We start from the raw sequence: 12,081 nt of genomic DNA, 5'->3' as shown, positions 1-12,081 counted from the left end.
TGAGATGTTTGTAATATTGGAAAAATCACTTGCTCAGGTTCTGCATTCTCAATCACAACTTCATAAATTTGCATTGCCTCATATTCAACATTAATCGTTTGAGTTGTGAAGTTGAAGCAGACCTAGCACCACCACCCCTAGTGGAAATTTTTACCGTAAGAAATTCTCCATCTACTCCTATCTCCTCCTCATGGCTATTCTGAGGATCAGAATCGTCATGTAAATCATCACGATGAGGACTCAATGGAGAAGAGCAGGAAGTAAGTTGATGTCTTATTCAAGTACGAAACATTGCTTGAAGCGAAGTACGTCAAAGAACGTCAAGATTCACTCTACAAAACATACGACCAAAGTACTCTTACTCCAAAGCATCATATTAATTTGGTGAACGTGGGGGTGATGGTGGAAAAGTAACAGCCGGAACAGCAGCAGCAACATTTGTTGAAGGTGATGTCGGTTAAAGTGTTTGATTTTCTGTAAGGGCAGGTAAGGATAATCGTGCGGTATATGTAGGGCTGTACATACTATTACTCAGATTCGTGAAATCCCCTTCTGATGGAGGTTGGGTAAAAAAGGGGGTTTTCACCGGCGAAGACTCTTTCGGGTCATCCGCCTCCATGACTTTAATCTCATGGGACTCTGAAAAAGTAGTTGAACTACCCGTCAGTTTAGATCTCGCAGAGATATTACTATCTCCGACTCTTGAAGTCATCAATGTACCATGAGGTGGCACATCTCTTTCAGTTAAAGACTCATCCTCCAAACCTTGAGATTCAAGATCCGAAAGAGAAGTGGTTTGAACCAATGGATCAATTTCTTGAACCAAAGGAATAGTCTGTTGGAAGTCTGATAAATATCCCGAAGGATTGTCATGTTGACTCGTTTCCATGAGACGCGACAAATCTCCCTCATCAAGATAAGCCGATCCTTCAGGCCCTATTATACGTTGAGGAAATACGACATCACGAGGATGAAGTATATCAAGAGGATTTCCAGTCGATACACAAGGTGCCTTTTCAAGATTTTTCGGCTCCCCTTCGGCCATTCTGGACTTCAATGATTGAGTTTCCTCAATCGATTGAGTCAACGCAGACTAGACTGCAGAGGAAGACTTTACTTCCTTTTGAGATGCTGAAGCACCTTGCTTAGTCGGATTTATTATTAAGTCCTGATTAAGTTGGATGGTGATAATGCTAAAAACGAACATATATTTTATAGCATTATCCTTCCAGAAAGAAAAGCTTTTAGTTACTATTGTTCTATTTTTATGTAATAATCGTTTAAATAAATAAGTGCTAAGACAAAAGAAGAAAACGACGATTTGAAGACGCAAATGACAAAAAAGATAAAAAGTACAAAGTACAATCCAAGTGGTTCAATTTATTGATGAGAAACGCCTAAAAATGACAAGAGTACAAGCCGCGAAATGCAAAGTACAAGATATCTAAGCGTACGAAAAGGCGTTCAAAAATCTGGAACTGAGACATGAACCAACTTTCAGCGCGCGACGCAACGGACCAAAAATTACAAGTCAATTATGCACAAGAATATAATATAATATATAATTAATTAAATATATTATTATATATTATAATTATACGCAGCTCACGTTTTGGATTTGATCAATGAGCTGGAATCCAGAGCTCCGCACTCGCGGAGCTGTGAGGAACAAAACCTCCGCACTCACGGAGTTACACAGTGATCGAGTGGGCCTATAAAACGCAACGAATTCTGCTTAATCAAACACACCATTTTCTATCTATCTCTCTCAATTTATATTTATATTTATATGTTATAATTTTAATTTTAATTTTAAGTTAAAATAATAAGGTTATTGTAAGAATGTTTTAAGGTTTTGTAAGTCGGAACTCTGTCCGTGTATAGCTACACGATAGATAATCACTGTAAGCTATGTTCTTCCTTTTTAAATTAATGTATCATAACTAAGTTATTATTATGCTTATTTGATCCGAAGTAATCGTGATGTTAGACTAAATATTAAGATGGGGTTATTGGATTTTGTACCATAATTAAGGTTTGGACAAAAGACCGACACTTGTGAACATTGGACTATTAACTATTAATAGGTAGGGGGTATTGTCTAATCGAATGACAAGTCATTGAAACCCGTCGAACCTATCTTCAAATTAGTTAATCTAATAATTATTAAAATGATTACGAATGTCCTATTTAGTGACGTTTATACGACATCGTTTACAATCATTTAATTAATCAATTGGATTGGGTAATTGATTATTCATTATGGCCAAAGTGAATAAATTAATGTATCATGGACTAATTAAAACAGGGGTGGATTACATACAAGGATAATTGGTGTAATTGTTAACAAATTATTAAAACCTTGAATTACACGCAGTCGATAACCTGGTGTAATTATTAACAAAGTATTAAAACCTTGTTACAGTTCGAATCCCTAATTAGTTGGAATATTTGACTTCGGGAATAAGGTTAATTTGACGAGAATTTTATAATTATGACCGATGGACTATTATGGACAAAAACCAGATAGGTATCAAATAAACCAGGACAAAGGACAATTAACCTAGGGTAATAAATTAAAATCAAAACGTCAAACATCATGATTACGGAAGTTTAAATAAGCATAATACTTTTATTTCATATTTCATCGTACCTTTATTTACTGTCATTTTAATTACTGCAATTTACTTTATCGCAATTTAAATTCTGTCATTTATATTATCGTCATTTATCTTTACACTTTATTTAAAATCGACAAATCGGTCATTAAACGGTAAAACCCCCCTTTTATAATAATAATACTATTATATTACTAATATATATTTATATATATTTTATACAAATATAGTTTATAAAAATATAGTACGTATCACTAGCTCCCTGTGAAACGAACCGGACTTACTAAAAACTACACTACTCTACAATTAGGTACACTACCTATATGTGTTGTAGCAAGGTTTAAGTATATCCCATCCGTAAATTAAATATATAAAACTTGTGTAATTTCGTCGTATTTTGTAGTAAACAATAATAGTATTTCGTATACTACCTCGCACAACATCACGTATTTTTGGCGCCGCTGCCAGGGAGCACTCAAACGCAGAAGCGAAACGCCATATATATATATAAAAAAAGATTTTTATTAAGTTTTAATCTATTTTTGTAAAAAATATAAGTTTTAAATATTAAAAACAAAGATATAAAAACATATATATATATATATATATATATATATATATATATATATATATATATATATATATATATATATATATATATATATATATATATATATATATATATATATATATATATTTAAGTGTTTAAATTAAAAAGTTTCTATTTTTAGTTACAAAAACTAATAAGTAATTGTTAAAATATAAGTTTTATTTAAGTTATATTTTATAAAATTTAAAAATCAGAAAAGTAAAAAAAAATATTACACACTGAACCTGTCGAATTTTCCCCTGCAATCGTTTGAATCTGCATACTCCGCACTCGCGGAGGTTTTGGGCAGCTAAAATCCGCACTTGCGGAGATGTGTAACAGCTGCAACCTGGTACATCATTAATTACAGGTTTAGGGTTTAATTTAATTATTATTATTATTAATTAACCTAATTAGGGTTTATATTTAATTTTAATTAGTTATAGTTTAATTAAAGTTGTATTTTAAGTTTTAAGTGTTAATTAGTTTTATAAATTTATAAAATTAATACTTTTATACATAAATAAAAATAATTTTTTTATAAAAATGGTATTTTTATAAATTTAAGTTTTATTTTTATATTTTGTATCTTTTTATTTCGTTTAATCGTAATTAGTTTTAAACTTAGTTTTTGCCGTAGTATTTTATATTTCTAGATTTTTAGGCTTTGCCTTAAAATCCCTTAAGTGCTTTTTCTATAGACTAAGATTTAGGTGCTTTAGAATTTTGCGACGCTGTTTTAAAATTTTAGTGTTTTTTAAGTTATTGCCGTTTTGGATATAGAATTCCTTTTAAGCTTTAATTCCTTTAGACGAAATTTTTAATATTTAGTTTTTAGACTTTTAAGTTTCGACGCTTTACTTTCTTATTATTGTTTTTCGACCTTTTATTTTTTGACGTTTTTCGACGCGCTTTTTTCTTTTTCATTTCGACGCTCTAGTTTTTAGGACATAGAATTTTCTTTAAACTTCGATGAAAATTATTTTAAATGGTTAAATTGATAGACATCCAAAATTTTCTGATTCGTAGTAATAGTTGGATTTGTTAGTGGTGAGTTGTGGGCTTCCGATTTAAAGAGTCTTGGCTACCTGCTGCATCTATTAGCTATTCGAAACATGAGCAAAATCAGAAAAGTCTATTAATTTGATAGCTTATATAATTTTTATCTTTATAACTAATAGGATATTCAGTGAATGCACCGAGCAAAACGTTCACCACCTTTCATACGTTCACCCCCTGTAACTCGATCAAGACATCTAGCCAATATTATCGCCGTTGATTTTTCTTTAGAATCATCAAATCAACCAAGTACTCCAATTCAAATTTCCGATAATCCATTTTTTGAACCCGACCTCACAATTGAGAACCCGGAGGATATTCACGGAAAATTCAGAGATCCTGAACCACTAATCATTCCTCTTGAACCACAAATCACTCATCCAGAGATTGTCGAGGAAGAAACCATTAAATCAGAATCCTCTAGTGATTCAGATTCAATAAATTCAATCATGGAAAATCTAGAACCTCTAAGTATGGAAGACCGAATGAGGGCTAAACGCACTGGCCAAGGTCATGCCATTACTCAACTAGACATTAATGCACCAGATTATGAAATCAAAGGACAAATCCTACACATGGTAACTAATCAATGCCAATATAGTGGTACGCTGAAGGAAGATCCAAATGAACATCTTCGTACCTTTAATAGGATCTGTACTCTATTCAAAATCAAAGAAATTAAGGATGAACAGATCTATCTCATGTTATTTCCCTGGACGTTAAAGGGAGAAGCCAAAGATTGGTTAGAATCGTTACCTGAAGGAGCGATTGACACATGGGATGTTTTAGTTGAGAAATTTCTTAAAAGATTCTTTCCGGTATCCAAAGCCGTGAGACTTCAAGGAGAAATTGTTACGCTCTCGCAAAAGCTAAATGAAACTCTATATGAGGCGTAGACAAGATTCGGAAAGTTGTTGAGCGGATGTCCTCAACATGGTTTAGACACTTATCAAATAGTACAAATATTCTATCAAGGATGCGATATTACTACACGAAAAGACATCGATATAGTAGCTGGTGGTTCCATTATGAAGAAAACCGCAACTGAAGCTTACAAAATTATTGATAACACTGTCTCCCAATCACATGAGTGGCATCAAGAAAAAGACATCGTTAGATCTTCTAAAGCAGCTAGAGCCGATTCTAGCCATGACTTTGATTCCATTTCCGCAAAGTTAGATGCTTTCGAGAGACGAATGGAAAAGATGACTAAAGATATTCACGCAATACGAATCAGTTGTGAGCAATGCGGTGGACCACACTTAACAGAAGATTGTTACATTGAACAAACTATGGAACAACGTGAGAATGTTTCCTAAATGAACCAAAGGCCGGGAAATAATTATCAAAATAATTATCAACCGCCAAGGCCAAACTTCAATCGAAATCAAAACATTCTTTACAATCCAAATGGACCCAACAATAACTCATACAACCAACAAAGTCCGAATAACCAACCAACTCAAAATAACACTTTCAATCAACAAAGACCTGGCTTGTATAAACCACCACAACAAACTGAAGAGAAAAATCCAAATCTGGAAGAAATGATGCGAAGTTAATGGAATCTCAAACCCAATTTATTACATCTCAAACCCAAACGAATGAGAGGTTTGATCAGTCATTAAGAACTCAACAAGCTTCCATTTTAAATCTAGAAAAACATGTAGGTACTCTTGCTAGCATGATGAGTGAGAGGGAACAAGGAAAGCTACCGAGTAATACTGAAGTAAATCCTCGGAATGAGAATGTTAATATGGTGTCAACAAATTCTGAAAAACCAACACTAGAAGATGGGAAGGTTTTAGATGTGAGTAACAATGAAGAAGTTACACCACCACCACCACCACCACCACCCGAGTATGTAAAACTAGTGGTGGCACCATACAGAACACCCATCCCGTTTCCAAGAAAAGGAGTTGAGTATGAGCAAGTAATAGGTAATAAAGTTTGTGATACCTCTAGAAAGAAGAAGAAGAAGAAGAATAAGAAAATGCAAGAAACAAAAACCGTAAAGATAAACCCGGTGAAGACAGTTCCACCAAAACCTCCACCCAGGGTGGGTGATCCGGGTGAATTTATTGTTCCTTGTCTACTTAGTGATTGTGTTATGTATGATGCACTAGCAGATTTAGGTGCAAGTGTGAGTGTTATGCCTCTTTCATTATATAAGAGATTAGGAGTAGGTGAGTTAAGTCCAACGAAAATGAGTGTTAGACTCTTTGATCAAACCATTAAGCACCCAGTTGGAATTGCTGACAACTTACCCGTTCAAGTAGGTAATTTAACCTTTCTAGTCGAATTTATTGTCATTGACATAGAAGAGGACTCAAACGTTCCTCTAATTTTAGGTCAACCATTTTTAGCGTCCACCGAGGCGTTCATTAATGTAAGAGAGGGTAGAATGACACTTAGTGATGGTGACAAATCGATCTCCTTTATGAGTCGAAAGTCTAAATCTCCACCAACCAAAACCGTTGAACCAATAAAAACGATCGATGAGAAGCATATTGTTTTACCAACTTCAACGGTAGTGCTTAACAATAAGAAAACGCCTAAGTGTGGGGAAGATGAAGTAACACCTAATGATGACTTGATAACAAAGAACCCCGTTGTTGATACAAAATTAAATGACCCCATTATTAATAGTTCAATGAAGAAATTTATTAAACGAATTCGCGATGCTAGAACCAATGGGAACTTTAAGTTATGTAACCGGTTAGTATCCAATCTATTGCCTAAAGAAAAGGCGAAACTAGTTGAATTTGTGGATGTTACACAGGAATCCGACCAATGGCTTAAAGCAAAAGTCACAGATATGCAAGTTGATTATGGTCCAAGAGAAATTGACGATGAAGTTAATCACAATTTCGACACCACAGCTACCTAAGTGTGGGGAGATTCTAATGTTCTAAAAAGAAAATAATGTCTAGAGTTAGTTGTTCTGTTCTCGTGTAGTTCCGAGAATGGAATCCGATTGGTTTTTTCTGCTAGCAGACACTAAATAACTAGTTTTCTCCCGCCATTCTGAATTTTTTTTATAGGTTTTATATTAAATTAATATGCATTTTTAAATTTAAGTTTTGTGTGAATTTAAAAACAAAATTTACTTTATTTTATTAAGTTTAAAAAATGATTTCTAAAATTCGTCGTAAGTTAAAGACTAGGTCATGGAACCGAAATTGCTTTACCCGAGGGCGGGGCAAAAAATTTTGTTATCATTCTTTTTAATTTTATTGATCTAAAGTATACCAAAAAAATTAAAAAAACCCAAAAATATTTGCTTTTAAAACAATCGCTTTAAAAACGACAAATTTTAAATTTTGTCGAGGGACTGACTAGGTAAACATACCGAAACTACCTAAAGTAAAAGGAAACAAAATTTTTAAAAAAATTATTCATTTAAATTGTTTTAATAAATAAAGGTTTTATAAAAAAATAAAAAAATAAAAAAAAATTTATATATATACATTATATATATTATATATATGTTTATAGTTTATGTACAAAACCGGGTAAAACAGCGCACTTTCAAAGAATGACATTAAAGTTCAGCAAAAGCTACTAATTTTGACGACAAGACGCAAAATATTAAATGTGATATAAAATAATATGTTTTCAAACTCGGTATTTTTAATTACTTTTCTACACTAATCACCCTCATGAATTTATAATTATAGTCTGATTTCATGTAAATGAGGGTATTGCATGATCTCAAGTGTGGGGAAGGGTTATAAATTCTCTCGGGTTTACACTTAGTTTAATTGCCAAATTTTGTGAAAATTTGAAAAAATTTCAACTAAATGAATTCAAAATCATGTTTATACATATTTATGAACGATAAAACTAGGTGTTAATGCCGAAATTATTGTTACCTCGGAGAGAACATAAATGGAGAAACAACCCAAAACTTTAGAATTCATTTAAAATGGAATAGAGGAGAATAAAAAGGCAAAGAAAAAAATAAATAAAAGCTAAGTGTGGGAAGAATTACCAAGTTATTTAAAACACATATCACATATGTTTGTACAAGATTATTACAGGTACTTTTATTTTGGACGATTTTAATCAGTTTTACCTAATTTATTGTAATACCTTTGAAAGAATAGATGGATCTACACGATGAATCAATTCCATCATTAAAAGGAAGTAAAGTCTTCCGAAAAAGACACGCGCTTCTTGATTTAGGTCAGGAAATTGTCGTCCAGACCAGCTGTATGTTGACAAAAAATCTAGAAAAGTCATCTCTAAAATCAGCAGGAAATCTACGGACCTCAACATCAAACATGGTTGCCAAGTGGTCAGACTTATCCTAACCATGAGAGGATCTGTCTCGTAAAATGGGGAGGGCACCGTGCAAATTAGATTGATAAGACTAATGAATCAAACCCCCAAAAAGGATAATCTCCTTAAAGATTAAAAATCAGCATTTAAGCCTGATATTACTCATTCCTTGAGATTGACCTTAAAGATTGAGAATTACAAACTCATGGAATTCAATGATATCTAAACTCGAGCTTGAACGAGAAAATATTTTGATCAAATTAAAACCGATTTGTTTTCTGAAACCTGTTTTCAATTCGTTCATTACCATTGAACGTAAAATCCTAAGAATTCACCGATATTCATTAGGTCACCTGAACCAAATCGGGTGTCAACTGTAAGAACGGTGGTTGCATAGCATGGTCGAAGACAGGACCTTGTGCCAGACCGAAAAATTATAGGGTGATCTTTACTATTGCTCCTACAAAGGATAGTAACTGCATCCGACACGTTGTGGACCATGAACATCTGCATGTCATTAGACATTGCCTAAACAGTTGCTTGTTCATCGCTTTCCTTTACAACCGGATGATAGTTTACCGAAAGGTAATATACGGGGCAAGTAAACTGGACGTGTGCTTTCCTAATACAAGGTTAGCAAGTGGGTGACACAAAACCATAAGTTTTGAGCTAAAATTTTAAAATTTGAAACCCACAAAACCCACAAAAATATTTTGCGAACACCGGTAAAGGGTAAAATCGGAAAACTTATCTACGGTAAAAGCTAGAATGAATTTTCAAAAGATCAAATGTTTTCATAAAGATCCAATTTCCTAAAGATCTAAATTTTCATAGTTATGTGGGATTGTAAACCACAAGGTTACTATCATTGTTCATACCGCCATATAAAAATCACTGATATATATAGTGTGAAGAATAAAGAAGTGATTCGTGTGATGTATTGTTTTATTTCAAGTTCTGTATTGCTTGAGGACAAGCAACGCTCAAGTGTGGGGATATTTGATAATGCTAAAAATGAACATATATTTCATAGCATTATCCTTCCAGAAAGACAAGCTTTTAGTTACTATTGTTCTATTTTTATGTAATAATCGTTTAAATAAATAAGTGTGAAGACAAAAGAAGAAAACAACGATTTGAAGACGCAAATGACCAAAAATCTAAAAAGTACAAAGTACAATCCAAGTGGTTCAATTTATTGATGAGAAACGCCTAAAAATGACAAGAGTACAAGCCACGAAACGCAAAGTACAAGATATCTAAGCGTACGAAAAGGCGTTCGAAAATCCGAAACCGAGACATGAACCAACTTTCAGCGCGCGACGCAACGGACCAAAAATTACAAGTCAATTATGAACAAGAATATAATATAATATATAATTAATTATATATATTATTATATATTATAATTATACGCAGCCCACGTTTTGAATTTGATCAATGAGCTGGAATCCAGAGCTCCGCACTCGCGAAGCTGTGAGGAACAAAACCTCCGCACTCGCGGAGTTACACAGTGATCGAGTGGGCCTATAAAACGCAACGAATTCTGCTCGATCAAACACACCATTTTCTATCTATCTCTCTCAATTTATATTTATATTTATATTTTATAATTTTAATTTTAATTTTAAGTTAATAATAATAAGGTTATTGTAAGAATGTTTTATGGTTTTGTAAGTCGGAACTCTGTCCGTGTAACGCTACGCGATAAATAATCACTGTAAGCTATGTTCTTCCTTTTTAAATTAATGTATCATAACAAAGTTATTATTATGCTTATTTGAGCCGAAGTAATCGTGATGTTAGACTAAATATTAAGATGGGGTTATTGGATTTTGTACCATAATTAAGGTTTGGACAAAAGACCGACACTTGTGAACATTGGACTATTGACTATTAATACGTAGGGGGTATTGTCTAATCGAATGACAACTCATTGGAATCTGTCGAACCTATCTTCAAATTAGTTAATCTAATAATTATTAAAATGATTACGAATGTCCTATTTAGTGACGTTTATACGACATCGTTTACAATCATTTAATTAATCAATTGGATTGGGTAATTGATTATTCATTATGGCCAAAGTGAATAAATTAATGTATAATGGACTAATTAAAACAGGGGTAGATTACATACAAGGATAATTGGTGTAATTGTTAACAAAGTATTAAAACCTTGGATTACAAGCAGTCGATAACTTGGTGTAATTATTAACAAAGTATTAAAACCTTGTTACAGTTCGAATCCCTAATTAGTTGGAATATTTGACTTCGGGAATAAGGTTAATTTGACGAGCATTTTATAATTATGACCGATGGACTATTATGGACAAAAACCAGATGGGTATCAAATAAACCAGGACAAAGGACAATTAACCTAGGGTAATAAATTAAAATCAAAACGTCAAACATCATGATTATAGAAGTTTAAATAAGCATAATACTTTCATTTCATATTTCATCGTACCTTTATTTACTTTCATTTTAATTACTGCAATTTACTTTATCGCAATTTAAATTCTGTCATTTATATTATCGTCATTTATCTTTACGCTTTATTTAAAATCGACAAACTGGTCATTAAACGGTAAAACCCCCCTTTTATAATAATAATACTATTATATTACTAATATATATTTATATATATTTTATACAAATATAGTTTATAAAAATATAGTACGTATCACTAGCTCCCTGTGGAACAAACCGGACTTACTAAAAACTACACTACTCTACAATTAGGTACAGTGCCTATAAGTGTTGTAGCAAGGTTTAGGTATATCCCATCCGTAAATTAAATATATAAAACTTGTGTAATTTCATCGTATTTCGTAGTAAACAATAATAGTATTTCGTATACTACCTCGCACAACATCAGATGGGCTGATTGGTCTTTTTACCATCCGTGCTTTCAGCTCTCTTGCCTACAGAAGCTTGCGCTTCATTTAGTGTAGGGCTTACTGTTATTATAGGATGTGATACGGAAATGGGTGAAGGTGACCTAATAGGCTCTAGGTCTTGGTCCGTATCACCAATGGTTGGAGTAACTGTTTAGCGTACGATAGGAGTCGAAGTCCTAGATCTAGTTACTCGTTGGGTTGGCGGTGTCTGAATCATCTCATCAGGTATATAACGTGTCCTCTTCTGCATTTGTTTGGGAGATGATTCGATTGCTGATGAATTGGTGTCACTCCCCTCAGGTGTTGTGAAAAGGGTTGGTTCAATCCTAAGTGGACTAGGTTCCCTGATCCTCACGGGTTGATCTTGAGATGTAACCCTAGGGTGTTTCAGGTTTATCCTAAGTGGAGGATTAGTTGGCTTAGGTGGTTGTACTACAGGTTCCTCTACAACCTCTGGGGCTAGAACCATGGGTGGTTCAACTTGTTGTTGTTGTGCCAGGTTCGGAAGAGGTATTCCTACTGTCTCAAAATAAGAACGCACTCTAGCATCTAGGGGATCAGCTAGCCTTACCAACCAATTTGGGATTGGTGTAGTAAATTCGTTATCATGGATCATCGGGGTATTCATC

The sequence above is a fragment of the Rutidosis leptorrhynchoides genome, chromosome 2 (genome assembly GCF_046630445.1).
Source record: "Rutidosis leptorrhynchoides isolate AG116_Rl617_1_P2 chromosome 2, CSIRO_AGI_Rlap_v1, whole genome shotgun sequence".
In the NCBI taxonomy this organism is placed as follows: domain Eukaryota; kingdom Viridiplantae; phylum Streptophyta; class Magnoliopsida; order Asterales; family Asteraceae; genus Rutidosis; species Rutidosis leptorrhynchoides.
The sequence above is the reverse complement of the archived record's forward strand: the minus strand, read 5'-3'. Positions refer to the sequence as shown.